Source organism: Triticum urartu, chromosome 5A (assembly GCF_056163025.1).
Source record: "Triticum urartu cultivar PI428250 chromosome 5A, HENAU_Tu73, whole genome shotgun sequence".
NCBI lineage: Eukaryota > Viridiplantae > Streptophyta > Magnoliopsida > Poales > Poaceae > Triticum > Triticum urartu.
Window position 1 is genome coordinate 525,377,382 of NC_141877.1, and position 21,907 is coordinate 525,399,288.

Below are 21,907 nucleotides of genomic sequence, written 5' to 3' on the forward strand. Positions count from 1 at the left end.
GGCCACAGCCGTAGACGAGCAAAGGGCAATCCGCGTAGAGGGAATTTTTCGGATTCTTCTCCATCAGCAAAAATTATGAAAAAATACCATCGTTCCTATAGCACATGTGCCCACATCGTGCAAAAAAACTCATGATTTTATCGCGCTCCGAGTATTTACTAATATTGACACCGCATCGTTACCGCAGAACGTCTACTACCGTGCCATCGCCGTCCGTGAGTGGGGGCCACGCCCCGGATACGCGTCCCGCCTCTTCGGACATGCCACCACACCACCCCGCATGTATGAGGGCCCGGTGCGACGCTCCGGTGGCATTGCTACCCCGAGTGCCCCCGTCCCACCTAACCCTGTAGCGTTTGACCACGGGATCTAGCCCTTTGACTTTGCACGGACGGGCTTTGACCAGTGGACCTCCCCACCCGGTTGTGTTAGGTCAGCCCATAGGAACACTTTGGAGCAACATCCGGGCCAGACCCACAGCAAGATCCCCTCCGTGTAGACCCCACGCGTCCGTTTCCCACATCCAGGTGCCGGCGGCGGCGCCGTCCGTGAGGGGGGCACACCCCGGACACGCGTGCCGTGAGTTTGCAACCGCCACAACACTTCCAGACTTGTGAGAGGCCGCCTACGCAAGATTTGGCGGCATGCTAGCCCCCGGAGGCCGCCGGCCACAGCCGTAGACGAGCGAAGGGCAATCCGCGTAGAGGGAATTTTTTGGATACTTCTCCATCAGCAAAAATTATGAAAAAATACCATCGTTCCTATAGCACATGTGCCCACATCGTGCAAAAAAACTCATGATTTTATCGCGCTCCGAGTATTTATTAATATTGACACCGCATCGTTACCGCAGAACGTCTACTACCGTGTCATCGCCGTCCGTGAGGGGGGGCCACGCCTCGGAGACGTGTCCCGCCTCTTCGGACATGCCACCACACCACCCCGCATGCATGAGGGCCCGGTGCGACGCTCCGGTGGCATTGCTACCCCGAGTGCCCCTGTCCCGCCTAACCCTGTAGCGTTTAACCACGGGATCTAGCCCTTTGACTTTGCACGGACGGGCTTTGACCAGTGGACCTCCCCACCCGGTTGTGTTAGGTCAGCCCATAGGAACACTTTGGAGCAACATCCGGGCCAGACCCACAGCAAGATCCCCTCCGTGTAGACCCCACGCGTCCGTTTCCCACCTCCAGGTGCCGGCGGCGGCGCCGTCCGTGAGGGGGGCACACCCCGGACACGCGTGCCGGGCGTTTGCAACCGCCACAACACTTCCATACTTGTGAGAGGCCGCCTACGCAAGATTTGGCGGCATGCTAGCCCCCGGAGGCTGCCGGCCACAGCCGTAGACGCCCGAAGGGCAATCCGGGTAGAGGGAATTTTCGGATACTTCTCCATCACCAAAAATTATGAAAAAATACCATCGTTCCTATAGCACATGTGCCCACGTCATGCAAAAAAACTCATGATTTTATCACGCTCCGAGTATTTAGTAATATTGATGCCGCATCGTTACCGCAGAACGTCTACTACCATGTCATCGCCGTCCGTGAGGGGGGGCCACGCCCCGGAGACGCGTCCCGCCTCTTCGGACATGCCACCACACCACCTTGCATGTATGAGAGCCCGGTGCGATGCTCCGGTGGCATTGCTACCCCCAGTGCCCCCGTCCCGCCTAACCCTGTAGTGTTTGACCACGGGATCTAGCCCTTTGACTTTGCACGGACGGGCTTTGACCAGTGGACCTCCCCACCCGGTTGTGTTAGGTCAGCCCATAGGAACACTTTGGAGCAACATCCGGGCCAGACCCACAGCAAGATCCCCTCCGTGTAGACCCCACGCGTCCGTTTCCCACCTCCAGGTGCCGGTGGCGGCGCCGTCCGTGAGGGGGGCACACCCCGGACACGCGTGCCGTGAGTTTGCAACCGCCACAACACTTCCAGACTTGTGAGAGGCCGCCTACGCAAGATTTGGCGGCATGCTAGCCCCCGGAGGGCGTCGGCCACAGCCGTAGACGAGCAAAGGGCAATCCGCGTAGAGGGAATTTTTCGGATTCTTCTCCATCAGCAAAAATTATGAAAAAATACCATCGTTCCTATAGCACATGTGCCCACATCGTGCAAAAAAACTCATGATTTTATCGCGCTCCGAGTATTTACTAATATTGACACCGCATCGTTACCGCAGAACGTCTACTACCGTGCCATCGCCGTCCGTGAGTGGGGGCCACGCCCCGGATACGCGTCCCGCCTCTTCGGACATGCCACCACACCACCCCGCATGTATGAGGGCCCGGTGCGACGCTCCGGTGGCATTGCTACCCCGAGTGCCCCCGTCCCACCTAACCCTGTAGCGTTTGACCACGGGATCTAGCCCTTTGACTTTGCACGGACGGGCTTTGACCAGTGGACCTCCCCACCCGGTTGTGTTAGGTCAGCCCATACGAACACTTTGGAGCAACATCCGGGCCAGACCCACAGCAAGATCCCCTCCGTGTAGACCCCACGCGTCCGTTTCCCACATGCAGGTGCCGGCGGCGGCGCCGTCCGTGAGGGGGGCACACCCCGGACACGCGTGCCGTGAGTTTGCAACCGCCACAACACTTCCAGACTTGTGAGAGGCCGCCTACGCAAGATTTGGCGGCATGCTAGCCCCCGGAGGCCGCCGGCCACAACCGTAGACGAGCGAAGGGCAATCCGCGTAGAGGGAATTTTTTGGATACTTCTCCATCAGCAAAAATTATGAAAAAATACCATCGTTCCTATAGCACATGTGCCCACATCGTGCAAAAAAACTCATGATTTTATCGCGCTCCGAGTATTTATTAATATTGACACCGCATCGTTACCGCAGAACGTCTACTACCGTGTCATCGCCGTCCGTGAGGGGGGGCCACGCCTCGAAGACGTGTCCCGCCTCTTCGGACATGCCACCACACCACCCCGCATGCATGAGGGCCCGGTGCGACGCTCCGGTGGCATTGCTACCCCGAGTGCCCCTGTCCCGCCTAACCCTGTAGCGTTTAACCACGGGATCTAGCCCTTTGACTTTGCACGGACGGGCTTTGACCAGTGGACCTCCCCACCCGGTTGTGTTAGGTCAGCCCATAGGAACACTTTGGAGCAACATCCGGGCCAGACCCACAGCAAGATCCCCTCCGTGTAGACCCCACGCGTCCGTTTCCCACCTCCAGGTGCCGGCGGCGGCGCCGTCCGTGAGGGGGGCACACCCCGGACACGCGTGCCGGGCGTTTGCAACCGCCACAACACTTCCATACTTGTGAGAGGCCGCCTACGCAAGATTTGGCGGCATGCTAGCCCCCGGAGGCTGCCGGCCACAGCCGTAGACGCCCGAAGGGCAATCCGGGTAGAGGGAATTTTCGGATACTTCTCCATCACCAAAAATTATGAAAAAATACCATCGTTCCTATAGCACATGTGCCCACGTCATGCAAAAAAACTCATGATTTTATCACGCTCCGAGTATTTAGTAATATTGATGCCGCATCGTTACCGCAGAACGTCTACTACCATGTCATCGCCGTCCGTGAGGGGGGGCCACGCCCCGGAGACGCGTCCCGCCTCTTCGGACATGCCACCACACCACCTTGCATGTATGAGAGCCCGGTGCGATGCTCCGGTGGCATTGCTACCCCCAGTGCCCCCGTCCCGCCTAACCCTGTAGTGTTTGACCACGGGATCTAGCCCTTTGACTTTGCACGGACGGGCTTTGACCAGTGGACCTCCCCACCCGGTTGTGTTAGGTCAGCCCATACGAACACTTTGGAGCAACATCCGGGCCAGACCCACAGCAAGATCCCCTCCGTGTAGACCCCACGCGTCCGTTTCCCACCTCCAGGTGCCGGTGGCGGCGCCGTCCGTGAGGGGGGCACACCCCGGACACGTGTGCCGGGCGTTTGCAACCGCCACAACACTTCCAGACTTGTGAGAGGCCGCCTACGCAAGATTTGGCGGCATGCTAGCCCCCGGAGGCCGCCGGCCACAGCCGTAGATGCCCGAAGGGCAATCCGGGTAGAGGGAATTTTTCGGATTCTTCTCCATCAGCAAAAATTATGAAAAAATACCATCGTTCCTATAGCACATGTGCCCACGTCATGCAAAAAAACTCATGATTTTATCGCGCTCCGAGTATTTAGTAATATTGATGCCGCATCGTTACCGCAGAACGTCTACTACCATGTCATCGCCGTCCGTGAGGGGGGGGCCACGCCCCGGAGACGCGTCCCGCCTCTTCGGACATGCCACCACACCACCTTGCATGTATGAGAGCCCGGTGCGATGCTCCGGTGGCATTGCTACCCCGAGTGCCCCCGTCCCGCCTAACCCTGTAGCGTTTGACCACGGGATCTAGCCCTTTGACTTTGCACGGACGGGCTTTGACCAGTGGACCTCCCCACCCGGTTGTGCTAGGTCAGCCCATAGGAACACTTTGGAGCAACATCCGGGCCAGACCCACAGCAAGATCCCCTCCGTGTAGACCCTACGCGTCCGTTTCCCACCTCCAGGTGCCGGCGGCGGCGCCGTCCGTGAGGGGGGCACACCCCGGACACGCGTGCCGGGCGTTTGCAACCGCCACAACACTTCCATACTTGTGAGAGGCCGCCTACGCAAGATTTGGCGGCATGCTAGCCCCCGGAGGCTGCCGGCCACAGCCGTAGACGCCCGAAGGGCAATCCGGGTAGAGGGAATTTTTCGGATACTTCTCCATCACCAAAAATTATGAAAAAATACCATCGTTCCTATAGCACATGTGCCCACGTCATGCAAAAAAACTCATGATTTTATCACGCTCCGAGTATTTAGTAATATTGATGCCGCATCGTTACCGCAGAACGTCTACTACCATGTCATCGCCGTCCGTGAGGGGGGGCCATGCCCCGGAGACGCGTCCCGCCTCTTCGGACATGCCACCACACCACCTTGCATGTATGAGAGCCCGGTGCGATGCTCCGGTGGCATTGCTACCCCCAGTGCCCCCGTCCCGCCTAACCCTGTAGTGTTTGACCACGGGATCTAGCCCTTTGACTTTGCACGGACGGGCTTTGACCAGTGGACCTCCCCACCCGGTTGTGTTAGGTCAGCCCATAGGAACACTTTGGAGCAACATCCGGGCCAGACCCACAGCAAGATCCCCTCCGTGTAGACCCCACGCGTCCGTTTCCCACCTCCAGGTGCCGGTGGCGGCGCCGTCCGTGAGGGGGGCACACCCCGGACACGCGTGCCGTGAGTTTGCAACCGCCACAACACTTCCAGACTTGTGAGAGGCCGCCTACGCAAGATTTGGCGGCATGCTAGCCCCCGGAGGGCGTCGGCCACAGCCGTAGACGAGCAAAGGGCAATCCGCGTAGAGGGAATTTTTCGGATTCTTCTCCATCAGCAAAAATTATGAAAAAATACCATCGTTCCTATAGCACATGTGCCCACATCGTGCAAAAAAACTCATGATTTTATCGCGCTCCGAGTATTTACTAATATTGACACCGCATCGTTACCGCAGAACGTCTACTACCGTGCCATCGCCGTCCGTGAGTGGGGGCCACGCCCCGGATACGCGTCCCGCCTCTTCGGACATGCCACCACACCACCCCGCATGTATGAGGGCCCGGTGCGACGCTCCGGTGGCATTGCTACCCCGAGTGCCCCCGTCCCACCTAACCCTGTAGCGTTTGACCACGGGATCTAGCCCTTTGACTTTGCACGGACGGGCTTTGACCAGTGGACCTCCCCACCCGGTTGTGTTAGGTCAGCCCATAGGAACACTTTGGAGCAACATCCGGGCCAGACCCACAGCAAGATCCCCTCCGTGTAGACCCCACGCGTCCGTTTCCCACATCCAGGTGCCGGCGGCGGCGCCGTCCGTGAGGGGGGCACACCCCGGACACGCGTGCCGTGAGTTTGCAACCGCCACAACACTTCCAGACTTGTGAGAGGCCGCCTACGCAAGATTTGGCGGCATGCTAGCCCCCGGAGGCCGCCGGCCACAGCCGTAGACGAGCGAAGGGCAATCCGCGTAGAGGGAATTTTTTGGATACTTCTCCATCAGCAAAAATTATGAAAAAATACCATCGTTCCTATAGCACATGTGCCCACATCGTGCAAAAAAACTCATGATTTTATCGCGCTCCGAGTATTTATTAATATTGACACCGCATCGTTACCGCAGAACGTCTACTACCGTGTCATCGCCGTCCGTGAGGGGGGGCCACGCCTCGGAGACGTGTCCCGCCTCTTCGGACATGCCACCACACCACCCCGCATGCATGAGGGCCCGGTGCGACGCTCCGGTGGCATTGCTACCCCGAGTGCCCCTGTCCCGCCTAACCCTGTAGCGTTTAACCACGGGATCTAGCCCTTTGACTTTGCACGGACGGGCTTTGACCAGTGGACCTCCCCACCCGGTTGTGTTAGGTCAGCCCATAGGAACACTTTGGAGCAACATCCGGGCCAGACCCACAGCAAGATCCCCTCCGTGTAGACCCCACGCGTCCGTTTCCCACCTCCAGGTGCCGGCGGCGGCGCCGTCCGTGAGGGGGGCACACCCCGGACACGCGTGCCGGGCGTTTGCAACCGCCACAACACTTCCATACTTGTGAGAGGCCGCCTACGCAAGATTTGGCGGCATGCTAGCCCCCGGAGGCTGCCGGCCACAGCCGTAGACGCCCGAAGGGCAATCCGGGTAGAGGGAATTTTCGGATACTTCTCCATCACCAAAAATTATGAAAAAATACCATCGTTCCTATAGCACATGTGCCCACGTCATGCAAAAAAACTCATGATTTTATCACGCTCCGAGTATTTAGTAATATTGATGCCGCATCGTTACCGCAGAACGTCTACTACCATGTCATCGCCGTCCGTGAGGGGGGGCCACGCCCCGGAGACGCGTCCCGCCTCTTCGGACATGCCACCACACCACCTTGCATGTATGAGAGCCCGGTGCGATGCTCCGGTGGCATTGCTACCCCCAGTGCCCCCGTCCCGCCTAACCCTGTAGTGTTTGACCACGGGATCTAGCCCTTTGACTTTGCACGGACGGGCTTTGACCAGTGGACCTCCCCACCCGGTTGTGTTAGGTCAGCCCATACGAACACTTTGGAGCAACATCCGGGCCAGACCCACAGCAAGATCCCCTCCGTGTAGACCCCACGCGTCCGTTTCCCACCTCCAGGTGCCGGTGGCGGCGCCGTCCGTGAGGGGGGCACACCCCGGACACGTGTGCCGGGCGTTTGCAACCGCCACAACACTTCCAGACTTGTGAGAGGCCGCCTACGCAAGATTTGGCGGCATGCTAGCCCCCGGAGGCCGCCGGCCACAGCCGTAGATGCCCGAAGGGCAATCCGGGTAGAGGGAATTTTTCGGATTCTTCTCCATCAGCAAAAATTATGAAAAAATACCATCGTTCCTATAGCACATGTGCCCACGTCATGCAAAAAAACTCATGATTTTATCGCGCTCCGAGTATTTAGTAATATTGATGCCGCATCGTTACCGCAGAACGTCTACTACCATGTCATCGCCGTCCGTGAGGGGGGGGCCACGCCCCGGAGACGCGTCCCGCCTCTTCGGACATGCCACCACACCACCTTGCATGTATGAGAGCCCGGTGCGATGCTCCGGTGGCATTGCTACCCCCAGTGCCCCCGTCCCGCCTAACCCTGTAGCGTTTGACCACGGGATCTAGCCCTTTGACTTTGCACGGACGGGCTTTGACCAGTGGACCTCCCCACCCGGTTGTGTTAGGTCAGCCCATACGAACACTTTGGAGCAACATCCGGGCCAGACCCACAGCAAGATCCCCTCCGTGTAGACCCCACGCGTCCGTTTCCCACCTCCAGGTGCCGGTGGAGGCGCCGTCTGTCAGGGGGGGCACACCCCGGACACGCGTGCCGGGCGTTTGCAACCGCCACAACACTTCCAGACTTGTGAGAGGCCGCCTACACAAGATTTGGCGGCATGCTAGCCCCCGGAGGCCGCCGGCCACAGCCGTAGACGAGCGAAGGGCAATCCGCGTAGAGGGAATTTTTCGGATTCTTCTCCATCAGCAAAAATTATGAAAAAATACCATCGTTCCTATAGCACATGTGCCCACATCGTGCAAAAAAACTCATGATTTTATCGCGCTCCGAGTATTTATTAATATTGACACCGCATCGTTACCGCAGAACGTCTACTACCGTGTCATCGCCGTCCGTGAGGGGGGGCCACGCCTCGGAGACGTGTCCCGCCTCTTCGGACATGCCACCACACCACCCCGCATGCATGAGGGCCCGGTGCGACGCTCCCGTGGCATTGCTACCCCGAGTGCCCCTGTCCCGCCTAACCCTGTAGCGTTTGACCACGGGATCTAGCCCTTTGACTTTGCACGGACGGGCTTTGACCAGTGGACCTCCCCACCCGGTTGTGTTAGGTCAGCCCATAGGAACACTTTGGAGCAACATCCGGGCCAGACCCACAGCAAGATCCCCTCCGTGTAGACCCCACGCGTCCGTTTCCCACCTCCAGGTGCCGGCGGCGGCGCCGTCCGTGAGGGGGGCACACCCCGGACACGCGTGCCGGGCGTTTGCAACCGCCACAACACTTCCATACTTGTGAGAGGCCGCCTACGCAAGATTTGGCGGCATGCTAGCCCCCGGAGGCTGCCGGCCACAGCCGTAGACGCCCGAAGGGCAATCCGGGTAGAGGGAATTTTTCGGATACTTCTCCATCACCAAAAATTATGAAAAAATACCATCGTTCCTATAGCACATGTGCCCACGTCATGCAAAAAAACTCATGATTTTATCACGCTCCGAGTATTTAGTAATATTGATGCCGCATCGTTACCGCAGAACGTCTACTACCATGTCATCGCCGTCCGTGAGGGGGGGCCATGCCCCGGAGACGCGTCCCGCCTCTTCGGACATGCCACCACACCACCTTGCATGTATGAGAGCCCGGTGCGATGCTCCGGTGGCATTGCTACCCCCAGTGCCCCCGTCCCGCCTAACCCTGTAGTGTTTGACCACGGGATCTAGCCCTTTGACTTTGCACGGACGGGCTTTGACCAGTGGACCTCCCCACCCGGTTGTGTTAGGTCAGCCCATAGGAACACTTTGGAGCAACATCCGGGCCAGACCCACAGCAAGATCCCCTCCGTGTAGACCCCACGCGTCCGTTTCCCACCTCCAGGTGCCGGTGGCGGCGCCGTCCGTGAGGGGGGCACACCCCGGACACGCGTGCCGTGAGTTTGCAACCGCCACAACACTTCCAGACTTGTGAGAGGCCGCCTACGCAAGATTTGGCGGCATGCTAGCCCCCGGAGGGCGTCGGCCACAGCCGTAGACGAGCAAAGGGCAATCCGCGTAGAGGGAATTTTTCGGATTCTTCTCCATCAGCAAAAATTATGAAAAAATACCATCGTTCCTATAGCACATGTGCCCACATCGTGCAAAAAAACTCATGATTTTATCGCGCTCCGAGTATTTACTAATATTGACACCGCATCGTTACCGCAGAACGTCTACTACCGTGCCATCGCCGTCCGTGAGTGGGGGCCACGCCCCGGAGACGCGTCCCGCCTCTTCGGACATGCCACCACACCACCCCGCATGTATGAGGGCCCGGTGCGACGCTCCGGTGGCATTGCTACCCCGAGTGCCCCCGTCCCACCTAACCCTGTAGCGTTTGACCACGGGATCTAGCCCTTTGACTTTGCACGGACGGGCTTTGACCAGTGGACCTCCCCACCCGGTTGTGTTAGGTCAGCCCATAGGAACACTTTGGAGCAACATCCGGGCCAGACCCACAGCAAGATCCCCTCCGTGTAGATCCCACGCGTCCGTTTCCCACCTCCAGGTGCCGGCGGCGGCGCCGTCCGTGAGGGGGGCACACCCCGGACACGCGTGCCGGGCGTTTGCAACCGCCACAACACTTCCATACTTGTGAGAGGCCGCCTACGCAAGATTTGGCGGCATGCTAGCCCCCGGAGGCTGCCGGCCACAGCCGTAGACGCCCGAAGGGCAATCCGGGTAGAGGGAATTTTCGGATACTTCTCCATCACCAAAAATTATGAAAAAATACCATCGTTCCTATAGCACATGTGCCCACGTCATGCAAAAAAACTCATGATTTTATCACGCTCCGAGTATTTAGTAATATTGATGCCGCATCGTTACCGTAGAACGTCTACTACCATGTCATCGCCGTCCGTGAGGGGGGGCCACGCCCCGGAGACGCGTCCCGCCTCTTCGGACATGCCACCACACCACCTTGCATGTATGAGAGCCCGGTGCGATGCTCCGGTGGCATTGCTACCCCCAGTGCCCCCGTCCCGCCTAACCCTGTAGTGTTTGACCACGGGATCTAGCCCTTTGACTTTGCACGGACGGGCTTTGACCAGTGGACCTCCCCACCCGGTTGTGTTAGGTCAGCCCATACGAACACTTTGGAGCAACATCCGGGCCAGACCCACAGCAAGATCCCCTCCGTGTAGACCCCACGCGTCCGTTTCCCACCTCCAGGTGCCGGTGGCGGCGCCGTCCGTGAGGGGGGCACACCCCGGACACGTGTGCCGGGCGTTTGCAACCGCCACAACACTTCCAGACTTGTGAGAGGCCGCCTACGCAAGATTTGGCGGCATGCTAGCCCCCGGAGGCCGCCGGCCACAGCCGTAGATGCCCGAAGGGCAATCCGGGTAGAGGGAATTTTTCGGATTCTTCTCCATCAGCAAAAATTATGAAAAAATACCATCGTTCCTATAGCACATGTGCCCACGTCATGCAAAAAAACTCATGATTTTTTCGCGCTCCGAGTATTTAGTAATATTGATGCCGCATCGTTACCGCAGAACGTCTACTACCATGTCATCGCCGTCCGTGAGGGGGGGGCCACGCCCCGGAGACGCGTCCCGCCTCTTCGGACATGCCACCACACCACCTTGCATGTATGAGAGCCCGGTGCGATGCTCCGGTGGCATTGCTACCCCCAGTGCCCCCGTCCCGCCTAACCCTGTAGCGTTTGACCACGGGATCTAGCCCTTTGACTTTGCACGGACGGGCTTTGACCAGTGGACCTCCCCACCCGGTTGTGTTAGGTCAGCCCATACGAACACTTTGGAGCAACATCCGGGCCAGACCCACAGCAAGATCCCCTCCGTGTAGACCCCACGCGTCCGTTTCCCACCTCCAGGTGCCGGTGGAGGCGCCGTCTGTCAGGGGGGGGCACACCCCGGACACGCGTGCCGGGCGTTTGCAACCGCCACAACACTTCCAGACTTGTGAGAGGCCGCCTACGCAAGATTTGGCGGCATGCTAGCCCCCGGAGGCCGCCGGCCACAGCCGTAGACGAGCGAAGGGCAATCCGCGTAGAGGGAATTTTTCGGATTCTTCTCCATCAGCAAAAATTATGAAAAAATACCATCGTTCCTATAGCACATGTGCCCACATCGTGCAAAAAAACTCATGATTTTATCGCGCTCCGAGTATTTATTAATATTGACACCGCATCGTTACCGCAGAACGTCTACTACCGTGTCATCGCCGTCCGTGAGGGGGGGCCACGCCTCGGAGACGTGTCCCGCCTCTTCGGACATGCCACCACACCACCCCGCATGCATGAGGGCCCGGTGCGACGCTCCGGTGGCATTGCTACCCCGAGTGCCCCTGTCCCGCCTAACCCTGTAGCGTTTGACCACGGGATCTAGCCCTTTGACTTTGCACGGACGGGCTTTGACCAGTGGACCTCCCCACCCGGTTGTGTTAGGTCAGCCCATAGGAACACTTTGGAGCCACATCCGGGCCAGACCCACAGCAAGATCCCCTCCGTGTAGACCCCACGCGTCCGTTTCCCACCTCCAGGTGCCGGCGGCGGCGCCGTCCGTGAGGGGGGCACACCCCGGACACGCGTGCCGGGCGTTTGCAACCGCCACAACACTTCCATACTTGTGAGAGGCCGCCTACGCAAGATTTGGCGGCATGCTAGCCCCCGGAGGCTGCCGGCCACAGCCGTAGACGCCCGAAGGGCAATCCGGGTAGAGGGAATTTTTCGGATACTTCTCCATCACCAAAAATTATGAAAAAATACCATCGTTCCTATAGCACATGTGCCCACGTCATGCAAAAAAACTCATGATTTTATCACGCTCCGAGTATTTAGTAATATTGATGCCGCATCGTTACCGCAGAACGTCTACTACCATGTCATCGCCGTCCGTGAGGGGGGGCCATGCCCCGGAGACGCGTCCCGCCTCTTCGGACATGCCACCACACCACCTTGCATGTATGAGAGCCCGGTGCGATGCTCCGGTGGCATTGCTACCCCCAGTGCCCCCGTCCCGCCTAACCCTGTAGTGTTTGACCACGGGATCTAGCCCTTTGACTTTGCACGGACGGGCTTTGACCAGTGGACCTCCCCACCCGGTTGTGTTAGGTCAGCCCATAGGAACACTTTGGAGCAACATCCGGGCCAGACCCACAGCAAGATCCCCTCCGTGTAGACCCCACGCGTCCGTTTCCCACCTCCAGGTGCCGGTGGCGGCGCCGTCCGTGAGGGGGGCACACCCCGGACACGCGTGCCGTGAGTTTGCAACCGCCACAACACTTCCAGACTTGTGAGAGGCCGCCTACGCAAGATTTGGCGGCATGCTAGCCCCCGGAGGGCGTCGGCCACAGCCGTAGACGAGCAAAGGGCAATCCGCGTAGAGGGAATTTTTCGGATTCTTCTCCATCAGCAAAAATTATGAAAAAATACCATCGTTCCTATAGCACATGTGCCCACATCGTGCAAAAAAACTCATGATTTTATCGCGCTCCGAGTATTTACTAATATTGACACCGCATCGTTACCGCAGAACGTCTACTACCGTGCCATCGCCGTCCGTGAGTGGGGGCCACGCCCCGGAGACGCGTCCCGCCTCTTCGGATATGCCACCACACCACCCCGCATGTATGAGGGCCCGGTGCGACGCTCCGGTGGCATTGCTACCCCGAGTGCCCCCGTCCCACCTAACCCTGTAGCGTTTGACCACGGGATCTAGCCCTTTGACTTTGCACGGACGGGCTTTGACCAGTGGACCTCCCCACCCGGTTGTGTTAGGTCAGCCCATAGGAACACTTTGGAGCAACATCCGGGCCAGACCCACAGCAAGATCCCCTCCGTGTAGACCCCACGCGTCCGTTTCCCACCTCCAGGTGCCGGCGGCGGCGCCGTCCGTGAGGGGGGCACACCCCAGACACGCGTGCCGGGCGTTTGCAACCGCCACAACACTTCCATACTTGTGAGAGGCCGCCTACGCAAGATTTGGCGGCATGCTAGCCCCCGGAGGCTGCCGGCCACAGCCGTAGACGCCCGAAGGGCAATCCGGGTAGAGGGAATTTTCGGATACTTCTCCATCACCAAAAATTATGAAAAAATACCATCGTTCCTATAGCACATGTGCCCACGTCATGCAAAAAAACTCATGATTTTATCACGCTCCGAGTATTTAGTAATATTGATGCCGCATCGTTACCGCAGAACGTCTACTACCATGTCATCGCCGTCCGTGAGGGGGGGCCACGCCCCGGAGACGCGTCCCGCCTCTTCGGACATGCCACCACACCACCTTGCATGTATGAGAGCCCGGTGCGATGCTCCGGTGGCATTGCTACCCCCAGTGCCCCCGTCCCGCCTAACCCTGTAGTGTTTGACCACGGGATCTAGCCCTTTGACTTTGCACGGACGGGCTTTGACCAGTGGACCTCCCCACCCGGTTGTGTTAGGTCAGCCCATACGAACACTTTGGAGCAACATCCGGGCCAGACCCACAGCAAGATCCCCTCCGTGTAGACCCCACGCGTCCGTTTCCCACCTCCAGGTGCCGGTGGCGGCGCCGTCCGTGAGGGGGGCACACCCCGGACACGTGTGCCGGGCGTTTGCAACCGCCACAACACTTCCAGACTTGTGAGAGGCCGCCTACGCAAGATTTGGCGGCATGCTAGCCCCCGGAGGCCGCCGGCCACAGCCGTAGATGCCCGAAGGGCAATCCGGGTAGAGGGAATTTTTCGGATTCTTCTCCATCAGCAAAAATTATGAAAAAATACCATCGTTCCTATAGCACATGTGCCCACGTCATGCAAAAAAACTCATGATTTTATCGCGCTCCGAGTATTTAGTAATATTGATGCCGCATCGTTACCGCAGAACGTCTACTACCATGTCATCGCCGTCCGTGAGGGGGGGGCCACGCCCCGGAGACGCGTCCCGCCTCTTCGGACATGCCACCACACCACCTTGCATGTATGAGAGCCCGGCGCGATGCTCCGGTGGCATTGCTACCCCCAGTGCCCCCGTCCCGCCTAACCCTGTAGCGTTTGACCACGGGATCTAGCCCTTTGACTTTGCACGGACGGGCTTTGACCAGTGGACCTCCCCACCCGGTTGTGTTAGGTCAGCCCATACGAACACTTTGGAGCAACATCCGGGCCAGACCCACAGCAAGATCCCCTCCGTGTAGACCCCACGCGTCCGTTTCCCACCTCCAGGTGCTGGTGGAGGCGCCGTCTGTCAGGGGGGGGCACACCCCGGACACGCGTGCCGGGCGTTTGCAACCGCCACAACACTTCCAGACTTGTGAGAGGCCGCCTACGCAAGATTTGGCGGCATGCTAGCCCCCGGAGGCCGCCGGCCACAGCCGTAGACGAGCGAAGGGCAATCCGCGTAGAGGGAATTTTTCGGATTCTTCTCCATCAGCAAAAATTATGAAAAAATACCATCGTTCCTATAGCACATGTGCCCACATCGTGCAAAAAAACTCATGATTTTATCGCGCTCCGAGTATTCAGTAATATTGACACCGCATCGTTACCGCAGAACGTCTACTACCGTGCCATCGCCGTCCGTGAGTGGGGGCCACGCCCCGGAGACGCGTCCCGCCTCTTCGGACATGCCACCACACCACCCCGCATGCATGAGGGCCCGGTGCGACGCTCCGGTGGCATTGCTACCCCGAGTGCCCCCGTCCCGCCTAACCCTGTAGCGTTTGACCACGAGATCTAGCCCTTTGACTTTGCACGGACGGGCTTTGACCAGTGGACCTCCCCACCCGGTTGTGTTAGGTCAGCCCATAGGAACACTTTGGAGCAACATCCGGGCCAGACCCACAGCAAGATCCCCTCCGTGTAGATCCCACGCGTCCGTTTCCCACCTCCAGGTGCCGGCGGCGGCGCCGTCCATGAGGGGGGCACACCCCGGACACACGTGCCGGGCGTTTGCAACCGCCACAACACTTCCAGACTTGTGAGAGGCCGCCTACGCAAGATTTGGCGGCATGCTAGCCCCCGGAGGCTGCCGGCCTCAGCCGTAGACGCCCGAAGGGCAATCCGCATAGAGGGAATTTTTCGGATACTTCTCCATCACCAAAAATTATGAAAAAATAACATCGTTCCTATAGCACATGTGCCCACGTCGTGCAAAAAAACTCATGATTTTATCGCGCTCCGAGTATTTAGTAATATTGACGCCGCATCGTTACCGCAGAACGTCTACTACCATGTCATCGCCGTCCGTGAGGGGGGCCCACGCCCCGGAGACGCGTCCCGCCTCTTCGGACATGCCACCACACCACGCCGCATGTATGAGGGCCCGGTGCGACGCTCCGGTGGCATTGCTACCCCCAGTGCCCCCGTCCCGCCTAACCCTGTAGCGTTTGACCACGGGATCTAGATCTAGCCCTTTGACTTTGCACGGAAGGGCTTTGGCCAGTTGACCTCCCCACCCGGTTGTGTTAGGTCAGCCCATAGGAACACTTTGGAGCAACATCCGGGCCAGACCCACAGCAAGATCCCCTCCGTTTAGACCCCACGCGTCCGTTTCCCACCTCCAGGTGCCGGCGGCGGCGCCGTCCGTCAGGGGGGGCGCACCCCGGACACGCGTGCCGGGCGTTTGCAACCGCCACAACACTTCTAGACTTGTGAGAGGCGGCCTACGCAAGATTTGGCGGCCTGCTAGCCCCCGGAGGCCGCCGGCCACAGCCGTAGACGCGCGAAGGGCAATCCGCGTAGAGGGAATTTTTCGGATACTTCACCATCACCAAAAATTATGAAAAAATACCATCGTTCCTATAGGACATGTGCCCACGTCGTGCAAAAAAACTCATGATTTTATCGCGCTCCGAGTATTTAGTAATATTGACGCCGCATCGTTACCGCAGAACGTCTACTACCGTGTCACCGCCGTCCGTGAGGGGGGCCCACGCCCCGGAGACGCGTCCCGCCTCTTCGGACATGCCACCACACCACCTTGCATGTATGAGAGCCCGGTGCGATGCTCCGGTGGCATTGCTACCCCCAGTGCCCCCGTCCCGCCTAACCCTGTAGTGTTTGACCACGGGATCTAGCCCTTTGACTTTGCACGGACGGGCTTTGACCAGTGGACCTCCCCACCCGGTTGTGTTAGGTCAGCCCATACGAACACTTTGGAGCAACATCCGGGCCAGACCCACAGCAAGATCCCCTCCGTGTAGACCCCACGCGTCCGTTTCCCACCTCCAGGTGCCGGCGGCGGCGCCGTCCATGAGGGGGGCACACCCCGGACACACGTGCCGGGCGTTTGCAACCGCCACAACACTTCCAGACTTGTGAGAGGCCGCCTACGCAAGATTTGGCGGCATGCTAGCCCCCGGAGGCTGCCGGCCTCAGCCGTAGATGCCCGAAGGGCAATCCGCATAGAGGGAATTTTTCGGATACTTCTCCATCACCAAAAATTATGAAAAAATAACATCGTTCCTATAGCACATGTGCCCACGTCGTGCAAAAAAACTCATGATTTTATCGCGCTCCGAGTATTTAGTCATATTGACGCCGCATCGTTACCGCAGAACGTCTACTACCATGTCATCGCCGTCCGTGAGGGGGGCCCACGCCTCGGAGACGCGTCCCGCCTCTTCGGACATGCCACCACACCACGCCGCATGTATGAGGGCCCGGTGCGACGCTCCGGTGGCATTGCTACCCCCAGTGCCCCCGTCCCGCCTAACCCTGTAGCGTTTGACCACGGGATCTAGATCTAGCCCTTTGACTTTGCACGGAAGGGCTTTGGCCAGTGGACCTCCCCACCCGGTTGTGTTAGGTCAGCCCATAGGAACACTTTGGAGCAACATCTGGGCCAGACCCACAGCAAGATCCCCTCCGTTTAGACCCCACGCGTCCGTTTCCCACCTCCAGGTGCCGGCGGCGGCGCCGTCCGTCAGGGGGGGCACACCCCGGACACGCGTGCCGGGCGTTTGCAACCGCCACAACACTTCTAGACTTGTGAGAGGCGGCCTACGCAAGATTTGGCGGCCTGCTAGCCCCCGGAGGCTGCCGGCCTCAGCCGTAGATGCCCGAAGGGCAATCCGCATAGAGGGAATTTTTCGGATACTTCTCCATCACCAAAAATTATGAAAAAATAACATCGTTCCTATAGCACATGTGCCCACGTCGTGCAAAAAAACTCATGATTTTATCGCGCTCCGAGTATTTAGTAATATTGACGCCGCATCGTTACCGCAGAACGTCTACTACCATGTCATCGCCGTCCGTGAGGGGGGCCCACGCCCCGGAGACGCGTCCCGCCTCTTCGGACATGCCACCACACCACGCCGCATGTATGAGGGCCCGGTGCGACGCTCCGGTGGCATTGCTACCCCAGTGCCCCTGTCCCGCCTAACCCTGTAGCGTTTGACCACGGGATCTAGCCCTTTGACTTTGCACGGAAGGGCTTTGGCCAGTGGACCTCCCCACCCGGTTGTGTTAGGTCAGCCCATAGGAACACTTTGGAGCAACATCTGGGCCAGACCCACAGCAAGATCCCCTCCGTTTAGACCCCACGCGTCCGTTTCCCACCTCCAGGTGCCGGCGGCGGCGCCGTCCGTCAGGGGGGGCGCACCCCGGACACGCGTGCCGGGCGTTTGCAACCGCCACAACACTTCTAGACTTGTGAGAGGCGGCCTACGCAAGATTTGGCGGCCTGCTAGCCCCCGGAGGCCGCGGGCCACAGCCGTAGACGCGCGAAGGGCAATCCGCGTAGAGGGAATTTTTCGGATACTTCACCATCACCAAAAATTATGAAAAAATACCATCGTTCCTATAGGACATGTGCCCACGTCGTGCAAAAAAACTCATGATTTTATCGCCCTCCGAGTATTTAGTAATATTGACGCCGCATCGTTACCGCAGAACGTCTACTACCGTGTCACCGCCGTCCGTGAGGGGGGCCCACGCCCCGGAGACGCGTCCCGCCTCTTCGGACATGCCACCACACCACCCCGCATGTATGAGGGCCCGGTGCGACGCTCCGGTGGCATTGCTACCCCAGTGCCCCCGTCCCGCCTAACCCTGTAGTGTTTGACCATGGGATCTAGCCCTTTGACATTGCACGGACGGGCTTTGACCAGTGGACCTCCCCACCCGGTTGTGTTAGGTCAGCCCATAGGAACACTTTGGAGCAACATCCGGGCCAGACCCACAGCAAGATCCCCTCCGTGTAGACCCGACGCGTCCGTTTCCCCCCTCCAGGTGCCGGCGGCGGCGCCGTCCGTGAGGGGGGGCACACCCCAGACACGCGTGCCGGGCGTTTGCAACCGCCACAACACTTCCAGACTTGTGAGAGGCCGCCTACGCAAGATTTGGCGGCATGCTAGCCCCCGGAGGCCGCCGGCCACAGCCGTAGACGCCCGAAGGGCAATCCGCGTAGAGGGAATTTTCCGGATACTTCTCCATCACCAAAAATTATGAAAAAATACCGTCATTCCTATAGCACATGTTCCCACGTCGTGCAAAAAAACTCATGATTTTATCGCGCTCCGAGTATTTAGTAATATTGACGCCGCATCGTTACCGCAGAACGTCTACTACCGTGTCATCGCCGTCCGTGAGGGGGGCCCACGCCCCGGAGACGCGTCCCGCCTCTTCGGACATGCCACCACACCACGCCGCATGTATGAGGGCCCGGTGCGACGCTCCGGTGGCATTGCTACCCCAGTGCCCCCGTCCCGCCTAACCCTGTAGCGTTTGACCACGGGATCTAGCCCTTTGACTTTGCACGGAAGGGCTTTGGCCAGTGGACCTCCCCACCCGGTTGTGTTAGGTCAGCCCATAGGAACACTTTGGAGCAACATCTGGGCCAGACCCACAGCAAGATCCCCTCGGTTTAGACCCCACGCGTCCGTTTCCCACCTCCAGGTGCCGGCGGCGGCGCCGTCCATCAGGGGGGGCGCACCCCGGACACGCGTGCCGGGCGTTTACAACCGCCACAACACTTCTAGACTTGTGAGAGGCCGCCTACGCAAGATTTGGCGGCCTGCTAGCCCCCGGAGGCCGCGGGCCACAGCCGTAGACGCGCGAAGGGCAATCCGCGTAGAGGGAATTCTTCGGATACTTCTCCATCACCAAAAATTATGAAAAAATACTATCGTTCCTATAGCACATGTGCCCACGTCGTGCAAAAAAACTCATGATTTTATCGCGCTCCAAGTATTTAGTAATATTGACGCCGCATCGTTACCGCAGAACGTCTACTACCGTGTCATCGCCGTCCGTGAGGGGGGGCCACGCCCCGGAGACGCGTCCCGCCAATTCGGACATGCCACCACACCACCCCGCATGTATGAGGGCCCGGTGCGACGCTCCGGTGGCATTGCTACCCCCAGTGCCCCCGTCCCGCCTAACCCTGTAGCGTTTGACCACGGGATCTAGCCCTTTGACTTTGCACGGACGGGCTTTGACCAGTGGACCTCCCCACTCGGTTGTGTTAGGTCAGCCCATAGGAACACTTTGGAGCAACTTCCGGGCCAGACCCACAGCAAGATCCCCTCCGTGTAGACCCGACGCGTCCCTTTCCCCCCTCGAGGTGCCGGCGGCGGCGCCGTCTGTGAGGGGGGGCACACCCCAGACACGCGTGCCGGGCGTTTGCAACCGCCACAACACTTCCAGACTTGTGAGAGGCCGCCTACGCAAGATTTGGCGGCATGCTAGCCCCCGGAGGCCGCCGGCCACAGCCGTAGACGCCCGAAGGGCAATCCGCGTAGAGGGAATTTTTCGGATACTTCTCCATCACCAAAAATTATGAAAAAATACCATCATTCCTATAGCACATGTTCCCACGTCGTGCAAAAAAACTCATGATTTTATCGCGCTCCGAGTATTTAGTAATATTGACGCCGCATCGTTACCGCAGAACGTCTACTACCGTGTCATCGCCGTCCGTGAGGGGGGGCCACGCCCCGGAGACGCGTCCCGCCTCTTCGGACATGCCACCACACCACCACGCATGTATGAGGGCCCGGTGCGACGCTCCGGTGGCATTGCTACCCCAAGTGCCCCCGTCCCGCCTAACCCTGTAGCGTTTGACCACGGGATCTAGCCCTTTGACTTTGCACGGACGGGCTTTGACCAGTGGACCTCCCCACCCGGTTGTGTTTGGTCAGCCCATAGGAACACTTTGGAGCAACATCTGGGCCAGACCCACAGCAAGATCCCCTCCGTTTAGACCCCACGCGTCCGTTTCCCCCCTCCAGGTGCCGGCGGCGGCGCCGTCCGTGAGGGGGGGCACACCCCAGACACGCGTGCGGGGCGTTTACAACCGCCACAACACTTCCAGACTTGTGAGAGGCCGCCTACACAAGATTTGGCGGCATGCTAGCCCCCGGAGGCCGCCGGCCACAGCCGTAGACGCGCGAAGGGCAATCCGCGTAGAGGGAATTTTTCGGATACTTCTCCATCACCAAAAATTATGAAAAAAATACCATCATTCCTATAGCACATGTGCCCACGTCGTGCAAAAAAACTCATGATTTTATCGCGCTCCGAGTATTTAGTAATATTGACGCCGCATCGTTACCGCGGAACGTCTACTACCGTGTCATCGCCGTCCGTGAGGGGGGGCCACGCCCCGGAGACGCGTCCCGCCAATTCGGACATGCCACCATACCACCCCGCATGTATGAGGGCCCGGTGCGACGCTCCGGTGGCATTGCTACCCCCAGTGCCCCCGTCCCGCCTAACCCTGTAGCGTTTGACCACGGGATCTAGATCTAGCCCTTTGACTTTGCACGGAAGGGCTTTGGCCAGTGGACCTCCCCACCCGGTTGTGTTAGGTCAGCCCATAGGAACACTTTGGAGCAACATCTGGGCCAGACCCACAGCAAGATCCCCTCCGTTTAGACCCCACGCGTCCGTTTCCCACCTCCAGGTGCCGGCGGCGGCGCCGTCCGTCAGGGGGGGCGCACCCCGGACACGCGTGCCGGGCGTTTGCAACCGCCACAACACTTCTAGACTTGTGAGAGGCGGCCTACGCAAGATTTGGCGGCCTGCTAGCCCCCGGAGGCTGCCGGCCTCAGCCGTAGATGCCCGAAGGGCAATCCGCATAGAGGGAATTTTTCGGATACTTCTCCATCACCAAAAATTATGAAAAAATAACATCGTTCCTATAGCACATGTGCCCACGTCGTGCAAAAAAACTCATGATTTTATCGCGCTCCGAGTATTTAGTAATATTGACGCCGCATCGTTACCGCAGAACGTCTACTACCATGTCATCGCCGTCCGTGAGGGGGGCCCACGCCCCGGAGACGCGTCCCGCCTCTTCGCACATGCCACCACACCACGCCGCATGTATGAGGGCCCGGTGCGACGCTCCGGTGGCATTGCTACCCCAGTGCCCCCGTCCCGCCTAACCCTGTAGCGTTTGACCACGGGATCTAGCCCTTTGACTTTGCACGGAAGGGCTTTGGCCAGTGGACCTCCCCACCCGGTTGTGTTAGGTCAGCCCATAGGAACACTTTGGAGCAACATCTGGGCCAGACCCACAGCAAGATCCCCTCCGTTTAGACCCCACGCGTCCGTTTCCCACCTCCAGGTGCCGGCGGCAGCGCCGTCCGTCAGGGGGGGCGCACCCCG